This window comes from Mixophyes fleayi, chromosome 4, assembly GCF_038048845.1.
Source record: "Mixophyes fleayi isolate aMixFle1 chromosome 4, aMixFle1.hap1, whole genome shotgun sequence".
NCBI lineage: Eukaryota > Metazoa > Chordata > Amphibia > Anura > Limnodynastidae > Mixophyes > Mixophyes fleayi.
This window is the reverse complement of record NC_134405.1, coordinates 74,369,868-74,378,373: the sequence shown is the minus strand read 5'-3', so window position 1 is coordinate 74,378,373 and position 8,506 is coordinate 74,369,868.

Here is an 8,506-nt window from a genome sequence, read left to right as displayed (position 1 = left end):
GCACACGTCCGGACTTGAGTCAGGCTCATACTGTATATCTTGTATTGCATGTTTCTATGGTGTGAATTTGTACTGTGCACATATGCAGTATATGTAATGGGAACCACAGTCAAAGTTGTATTGTTTTGAGTAGAGATCTCTTTGTGCAGCCTCTTTATTATTATTTATCAATCTGAGTAACTGCTGTAATGAGAACGTAATCCTGGGGAAATAAATTACTTTCATTCAAAATTGCCACCAAGGGAAAATCACATCAGTATCAGGATTTAGGGTCTAGGAATGGTAATACTGATTACTCCAAGGGTAATTGTAAGTGAACTTTGATAAGTCTGCAGGCTGCATCTTTAAGCCTGTTATTGTGCCTTTTAAATAAGGGATAAATACATTAATCCAGGTTTGGCTACACAAAGCCATGGTTAAATAATTTTGTTGTTATGGAGAAATTAACCCTTGTTGCACTGGAAAAATCTGAGAAACTCTGACAAAGAAAAATTAAGACTTGCCAATTTGTATATATGAATCCATTTAGTGCCACACAGCACTGGATGTTAATAAATTGGTGTACAATAAGCGACAGCTTACTTTAGGTGCAAAGGATACATGAGGAAAGGAGTTCTGTTCTAAAGAGCTCTTTTAGCTCCATCTGCCATTTTTACTGGTGCAAAAAATTATTCACACCAATTAGGTAAATATAGGTTCTGCAAGATACTACTTAGATACTTATAGTGTTCATACCACTCAACTTTACTGACCTGCCCCTGAGTCACATCTTTCACATTGGTTAGCTTTGTCACATCACAGCTCTGGAGTTGTGGCGCCTGTGGGAAATGACAGATGTACAGAGTTCTTACCTGATCGCGACCAGTCCAACTACCATCCGTAACGACTCCTCAGCATAGCTCCCCACACATCGCTTCAGTCTAGGGCTTTAAATTGCATCCAAAATTCCAATCAAACTAGGGAGAGGGCAGCGACAATCGTAGGTCATGAGTGGGGCCAACCGGAGCAAGCCAATCAAAATGAAGGAGGGGTGTGATTATGCTAAATCACCCCCACTTAAAAAAAAAGGTCTAGGTTCGCTCCTGGTCAGAGGTGACGGTCAAAAGTAGAGATCCTGCACTCTACTCCTATTGCTGACACCTCTATGTTGGTCTGGGTCTAGATGAGGGGCTACAGAGAGGGGAGACACACAACATCCCAGCTACAGAATTGTTTGACTAGAATATACCACCTACTCTAGTGCTGATCTGATCAGACCAGCACAGGGGATAATGACGCAGCGACCAGCAAATAGCTCTACAAAGCACCAAATTCAAATGGCCGCAGGTGAGCCTTGATTGGCTCACCGTCCTGGCCTCTGAATGGCTGACAGCGAATCTGTACAGATTTACTGTCGCTAATCCCAGGAGCATTTACTTGCACTGGATCACTTACTAGGAGAGCCCTCGGGTTACATCCTATTCTCCTCTTCATCCTCTTCACTGGCTCCTCATCAGGTGGGCATCATCCTACAGAGTCATGGGTTTGGTTCCCACCAGGGTCCTGTCCATAGCCGGATTAAGGGGGGGGGCACAGGGGGCACGTGCCCGCATCGCCTCTGCTATAACTATCCAGCTGTCAGTTGCTGTCTGACAGCAACTGACAGCTTCCGCACACACCAGGCATCACATTCCTGTCTCCGCTGGCAGGTGGGGGGGGGGGGGGTGCCGCCGCCGCCTGCATTGCCTCTGCTTTAGCTATCCATCAACTGACAGCAACCGCGGCCATCTGACAGCTGACGCATGCGCCCACTCTTTTCTTAGCAGCACCGCGGCTGCTGTAATACCTAAAATGTCCAAAATGGAGCTGCTGCGCATGTGCAGATGCAGCAGCTCCTCCTCTGCATGAAGACTTGAGAGAGACAGTAGGTGAGTGACCAAAAAATTATACTAAAACTAAATATATGTAGAAAAGAATTAATAACATGCTTATTTCTTGAGTAAATATGTAAAATGCAGCCACCTATAACAGTAAGAGTACATTTAATATATATATATATATATATATATATATATATATATATATATATTCTGGCTACATTTTACATATTTAATCAAGCAATTAAGTAATAATTATGCTATGAGGGGTCTTCTTAAATATGATTATTTATTTTATCAGTGGTGTTTCAATAAATATACATTAAACATTAATATTAGGCTGATAGAGAAAATTGAGTGGCAGATTATATTTTATTAATCATTAGTAAAGTTATTACTGAAGCCGTATAGTTATATTAAATTTTGAATAAAATTGTAGTACATTATGTATAATTTATATTTATTTATTTATATATATACACATTTATGTCATCTAATTAAAGCTTTAATATAAGTGGTAGGCTTCGATAATAACTTTAATAATATTTAATAAAATAGAGGGTCCTGCATGATTATTACAAATATGTATCCATAAAATAAATATATATATATATATATATATATATATATATATATATATGTATAATGTGTGTGTGTATATATGTGTATACATAAATATATATATATATACACACACACATATATAATATATATTCTACAGTAGTGGTAGTGTGGGTATATATGTTAATATGCCATACTGCCACCTCCCAAACTGCCTTCATTGTAAAGCTATCATATTTTAGAGAGTGACTGGATGCAGAGGGGGCAACGTTACTGGATGCAGAGGGGGCAGAGTGACTGGATGCAGAAGGGGCAGCGTGAGTGGATGCAGAGGGGGCAGAGTGACTGGATGCAGAGGGGGCAGAGTGACTGGATGCAGAGGGCACAGAGTGTGTGGGGATGACGCAGAGGGGCACAGAGTGTGTGGCGATGACGTAGAGGGGCACAGAGTGTGTGGCGATGACGCAGAGGGGCACAGAGTGTGTGGCGATGACGCAGAGGGGCACAGAGTGTGTGGCGATGACGCAGAGGGGCACAGAGTGTGTGGCGATGACGCAGAGGGGCACAGAGTGTGTGGCGATGACGCAGAGGTGCACAGAGTGTGTGGAGATGACGCAGAGGGGCACAGAGTGTGTGGCGATGACGCAGAGGGGCACAGAGTGTGTGGCGATGACCCAGAGGGGCACAGAGTGTGTGGCGATGATGCAGAGGGGCACATAGTGTGTGGGGGTGACGCAGAGGGGCACAGAGTGTGTGGCGATGACGCAGAGGGGCACAGAGTGTGTGGCGATGACGCAGAGGGGCACAGAGTGTGTGGCGATGACGCAGAGGGGCACAGAGTGTGTGGCGATGACGCAGAGGTGCACAGAGTGTGTGGGGATGACGCAGAGGGGCACAGAGTGTGTGGCGATGACGCAGAGGGGCACAGAGTGTGTGGCGATGACGCAGAGGGGCACAGAGTGTGTGGCGATGACGCAGAGGGGCACAGAGTGTGTGGCGATGACACAGAGGGGCACATAGTGTGTGGGGGTGACGCAGAGGGGCACAGAGTGTGTGGCGATGACGCAGAGGGGCACAGAGTGTGTGGCGATGACGCAGAGGGGCACATAGTGTGTGGGGATGACGCAGAGGGGCACAGAGAGTGTGGCGATGACGCAGAGGTGCACATAGTGTGTGGCGATGACGCAGAGGGGCACATAGTGTGTGGGGATGACGCAGAGGGGCACAGAGTGTGTGGCGATGACGCAGAGGTGCACAGAGTGTGTGGAGATGACGCAGAGGTGCACAGAGTGTGTGGAGATGATGCAGGGGCACAGAGTGTGTGGCGATGACGCAGAGGTGCACAGAGTGTGTGGAGATGATGCAGGGGCACAGAGTATGTGAAGATGAAGGAGGGCACAGAGTGAGTTAGCTGTATATTATTCTTTTACAGAAAAATAATAGAAAAAAATATATAAAAATATTATTTTCCCTTGAATTTATGTGTATTATTTTTGCAAACAACTTACTAAGTATGTCCGTCCTGACCTAAATACTTATTACATTATTTTGACACAACTAATTATAAAACGGGACTGTTAGGTAATTATTTTGGAGGGGTGCCTTGAAAAAATTATGGAGACTCTAAGGGTGCCGCAAAATTGAAAAGTTTGGGAACCACTGCCTTAATTTTAGATCTTAGGGGCCCCCCTGTCTGAAGTGCCCCGGGCCCCCCAAGGCCTTAATCCAGCTCTGGTCCTGTCTATATGGAATTTATTTGCTCACCCCGTGTTTGGGGTGGGGGGTTGCTCCAGTTTCCTCCTACACTCCAAAGATATACTGGTAGGTTGGAATATAGATTGTATGCTCCGCTGGGGCAAGGACTGATATGAATTAATATTCTCTGTAAAGCTCTGCATAATATGTTGGTGTTATGTAAATAACTGTTAATAAATCATCAATAGTGGCTGAGCGGATTACGTGCATGAGCTGGGTGGTTGGGAACGTGGACTAAAGTATAACAATTTTTCAATTTAGAATTTTGGGATGAATGTACCGGTATCTATTTAGAGATCTATTCCTCTTGCAGTACAAGTTTAATGTAGTTCCTATTTATATACTTTTTGAAGATAAGATTAGGTGATACATTACACACTTTCAGGTACATCAAGGGCATTAAAAATAGCATAAGTGCTTACCAGTTAACAAAAAAGAAGTTCAAGAGGACAAATGCTGAAATTTGTGATTAAATGCTAGTATATAGATTAACTTTGTTAATAAACAGAGTGGTAGGTCAATACAATACAAAGATGTGGAGAATGGAAAGCTCAAGGCATGGAAAGCATTTTAAGGTTTAAGTGTGTAATTATGTAAACAAATTATATAAACAAAGAACACTTTACAATAAGGAATCTATGCTGCCCAAGTACACCAACAAATCATGTTTTCATGCAGATCCAGATCTGTGGAAGATAATAGAACCTAGGATGAAAACATTGCAGAAATGGCTCACTGACTATTTATTAAATGTCCTTGTTATCTTATCTTAGCTTTTTTTATATATATATATTTCTACTTCTGCTTGGAGCAGGTGCTGGCAGAATAACAGCATAAATTTTTAATTAATAATAGTTGACTATATTTATTTCTTCACTACAAATAATACCTTGTGAAGGGTGATGCCATGTAGTTCTGCTGTAATGTTAGGGAGACAGGGCACATGAAAAGCAGACTATGGGCTAGATTTACTAAGCTGCGGGTTTGAAAAAGTGGGGATGTTGCCTATAGCAACCAATCAGATTCTAGCTTTCATTTAGTTAGTACATTCTACAAAATGACAGCTAGAATATGATTGGTTGCTATAGGTAACATCCCCACTTTTTCAAACCCGCAGCTTAGTAAATCTAGCCCTAGGGGTCAAATAGTTTAATCTAGAACTGGTATGAGATTTTCCATTTATAGGTAAATTAATTTTTCATCTGGCGAAATACAGAAGTCCCATGTAGTCTCCTGCAACAATTGCTCCCCAATCTATCACCCACTTTATCACATTTACCATAAAGCAAAACATTCCTGATTATAAAACAATTTGGATATATAAACTTGGTTTTACATACAAGTCCTACATTTTCCAAGTTCAACTATACAGAAGCCTCACATCACTGTTAGGAGACCATACTCTTCCCAGTACTGAGTCGCCTTTCCTCAATTCCCCTCCTCACACGATGCCATGTCCTCACTAACATAGCTTCCTCAGTGGACAGGTCTCTGCTTTACAAGTTCAACACACTCGTCTTCTGAAATATTCTGAGCTGCTTTGAACATTCCAATGATCTGATTGGCTACACTTTCTTCTATCCCCCCCACTTCAATGAAGGGTACACATGGACGAATAGGATTAAATGATTCAATGAATAAAAAATGTGTGCTAGGTGCCTTCGGAACGGCAGCGAGACACTTGATTTTTTTTTTTCAGAGCTAATGCTGATTTTTTCACCCCATAGAGGTGCGAGCAAAAACTTGCGTTACTTTTTTTCGTAATATCAGTAAAAAAAGCACGTCCGCCATGTTCTTAGGAACATGACGGACAATTGAATCTGCACCAAAAAGTGGTAAAAGGGTGCTATGATTTTAGTATAGCACATCTTAGTGGCTGCCCATGTCCCAGATCCACCTATAACACACCCTCAAGTGTTTGCCACCATGCCCACAATTCACTAGGCCATATTTCTTTTGCTCAATAGAAAAATATGGACTGCACAAAATGACACTAGGAAGATGAATTTAGATCCATTATCCACCCCAACCTGACTGCATATTTTCACTATATTTCTACCTAGAACAACGGATTCCTAATAACTAGTAATGATCCAGCATTACAGTTAGTGGAAACAAAGTACTGAACAGGCTCATGGGGGTGCATTGTAAAATGATGTCCTTTCACTAACAGTGAACGATGACATAGGGGCAGATTCAATTCCCTGCGTTGTTTTAAAGAACAATGCGGCCCACGTACTATTACCGTTACTACGGTAATAGCTGTGCATTATTACCATTACTACGGTAATTTAAACACAGATTTTTGCTCGTGGCTCACAGAGCTGCAAGCAAAATTCAGCGGAGAAATTACCGTAGTAACAGTAATATTGTGCAGCTATTACCGTAATAATGGTAATAGTGCGTGGGCTGCGTTGTTCTTAGAATTGAATCTATCCATTATTATTATTATTATTATTGTAGATTTGTAAGGCGCCACAGTGCTCCGCAGCGCCGTACAGTATTGAAGACAAGGACATACATTAAACAGGACGTACGTAAAACAAGAACAGACAAGGCAAACAAAATGAATGAAGACATGAAAACAATGGGTATGGAGGAAGCTTGCTCCTTAGAGAGTTACATTCTAAAGGGAAGAGGGCACAGCTGAAACAAGAGTAGCACAGAGTAGAGTTTGAGATAGTTGTGAGGGTGCATTAATGTGAATAATGTTATCAAGGATAAGGTCACCTTTAAAAAAAGAGATGGGTTTTCAATGAGCATCTAAATATTTGAAGGTTGTTGGAAAGTCTGATTGAGCGTGGAAGGGAATTCCATAAGTGGGGAGCAGCGCCGGAGAAGTCTTGTAGGCGGGAGTGAGAGGTGGTTATCAGAGAAGAGACAAGGCGCAGGTCAAAGATGGATATAAGAAAGCCGGAGGGAGAGCATTTTGATATGAGACTTGAGATGTATGCAGGGGTGTTGTTGTTGAGGGCTTTGTAGCTAAAGGTGAGTGTAATTTGAATTTGATTCTGGAAGACACAGGGAGCCAGTGTAGGGATTTTCAAAGTGGTGCAGCAGATGTGCAGCGGTGAGACTGGAAGATCAGTTTTGCAGCAGCATTTAGGGTAGATTGAAGTGTGAATATATGGGTGTCAGGAATGCCAAATAGCAGGAGGTTGCAAGATGGGAGATGATGAGAGAATAGATAAGAGTTTTAGTAGCATGTTGAGTAAGAAAATGGCGTATTCTGGTAATGCTTTTAAGGTGAAGTTGACAGGACTGGGAGAGAGTCTAGATGTGAGGAATAAGCAGAGGGCGGAGTCAAGTGTGACACCAAAGCAGCGGGATTGGGAGACTGAGGATATTGTGGTGTTATTGACAGTGAGGGAGATTTGAGGGCAGGTTGTGATTCTGGCATTAGGGAAGATAATAAGTTCTGTTTTGGACATGTTGAGCTTTAGGTAGCGTTGGGACATCCATGTGGAGATAGCAGAAAGACAGTTGGTTATATGAGATAGTATAGAAGGAGACACGTCAGGGGAAGAGATATAGATTTGGGTGTAATCAGCATAGAGGTGGTATTAGAGGCCGAATGAGTGAATTAGTGCCCCAAGAGAAGAGGTGTACAATGAAAAAAGTAAAAGGCCAAAAACAGAGCCTTGTGTGACCCCAAAAGATAGTGGTGGTGGAGGGGAAGATGAGCCAGAAGTAGATACACTAAAGGAGCAGTTTGATAGGTAGGAAGTGAACCAGGAAAGGACTATGTCACTAATAAAGTCAGCACTCTGCAATCCCCTTCAGAGGCATTTTTCTTCATGGCCCGTACATCACTTTCTCTTTTACTAAATAAATTATGTTATCATTTTTAGTTCTTTACATGTGTTTTAGCAATATATTTATATCCTCATTTTTGTTGCCCTGCATAAACATACAGCTGGGATGTGCTGGGACATCTTTGTGTCATATCCCAGGTCAACCAAAGTATCATCTGCCTGATGATATCAAGCCATGTTAGAAGGATGTCAGAAAAATGAAGTAAACGCAATGTTATCATATTGCAGAAGGGAATTTAAAAGCCAAAAAATGAAACCCATCTGATTTGACCCTAGTATGCTACTTACTGTTGGACCAGAACCCTGTACTGATGGCAAAGATGTTCTGTAACGAGTGGTAATCTCCCTGGTTCTTTACTACATCCCTGCAGTGCACACACAGATGCTCCAGGTCTCAGCCTGTTTTCATATTTTAATTAAAAGCAAATCCTGTTCTTATATACAAGATAACAAAAAGACAGCTAAACACTATTTGTTTTAGACTTATTGATAAAGAAGTTATTTTTGATGCTATCTGTA